Here is a 1,534-nt window from a genome sequence, read left to right on the forward strand (position 1 = left end):
GTGGCTCACACCTGTAATCCCAGCACTTTGGGAGGCTAAGGCGGGCGGATCACCTGAGGTCAGGAGTTCAAGCTCACGCCTGTAATCCCAGCACTTTGGGAGGCTAAGGCGGGCGGATCACCTGAGGTCAGGAGTTCAGGACCGGAATGGCCAAGATGGCAAAACTCGTCTCTACCAAAAACACAAAAATGAGCCAGTCCAGCTACTTGGGGAGGCTGAGGCAGGAGAATCCCATGAACCTGGGAGGCAGAGGATGCAGTGAGCCAAGGTTGTGTTACTGTTCTCCAGCTTAGGGGATAGAGCAAGACTCTATCTCAAAAAAAAAAAGTCCCAGCTAGATTCGGTGGCTCACACCTGTAATCCCAGCACTTTGGGCCACCAAGGCAGAGGGATCCCTTGAGGTCAGGAGTTTGAGACGAGCCTGGGCAACATGACAAAAAATAAAAGATTTAGCTGGGTGTGGTGGCATGTGCCTATAGTCCCAGCTACTTGGGAGGCTAAAGTGGAAGAATCACTTGAGCCCAAGAAGTCGAGGCTACAGTGAACCATGTTTGCATCACTGCACTCCAGTCTGGGCAACAGAGCAAGACTCTGTCTCAAAAAGAAAAAAAAAAGATGAATTGTTAAACAAAATGTGGTATATTCATGGTGGAATATTACTCAGCCAGAAAACAGAATGAAATTCTGATACGTTCTACAACCTGAATGAACCTTGAAAATAACATGCTAAGTTAAGAAAAAAATCTCCGAACAAAAGATTCTACTTGTGATATATGTGATTTCATTTATATTGAATAATTAATGTCCAGAATAGGTAAATTCATAGAGACAGAAAGTAGATAAATAGCTTGCCAGGGTCTGGGAGGAGAGAGAAGTGGGGAGTTACTGCTAATGAGTATGAGGTCTTTCTCTGGCATGATGAAAAAGTTCCAAAATTAGGTAGTGGTAATGGTTTTACAACCGCAACCACTACACGGAAAACTTTAAAGGGTTAGCTTTATGGTATATGAATTATGTCTCAGTAGAGCTGCTATGCTTTAAATGTTTGCATACAGGTATCAGTGCAGACATGTGTTTTTATTTGTTTGGATAAATATCTAGGGGTGGGATTGCTAGAGCATAAAGTCGGTGTATATTTAACTTTTGAGAAACTGTCAATCTGTTTTCCGAAGTGACTGTACCATATGTATTTCCACTAGCAGCATATGACAGTGCCAGCTGCTTTGTACCCTGGTTAGCACTTGGCATAGGCAATTTGGGGTTTTGCGTTTGTTTTTTATGTAGTTTACTAATAGATGTATAGCATATTCTCATTGTGGTTTTAATTTGCATCTCCTTTATCATTAAAGATGTTGAGTATGTTTTCATGTGTTTCTTTTCCATCCATGCCCCTTCACTGGTGAAATGTCTGTTCAAACCTTTTGTCCATCTTGTATTTAATTATTTTTTTTAGATGTAAGAGTTCTTTTTTCCTTTTATTTTTTGAGACAGCATTTCACTCTTGTCGCCCAGGCTGGAGTACAGTGGGATCTGG

This window comes from Colobus angolensis, unplaced genomic scaffold, assembly GCF_000951035.1.
Source record: "Colobus angolensis palliatus isolate OR3802 unplaced genomic scaffold, Cang.pa_1.0 Scaffold178, whole genome shotgun sequence".
Taxonomy (NCBI): Eukaryota; Metazoa; Chordata; class Mammalia; order Primates; family Cercopithecidae; genus Colobus; species Colobus angolensis.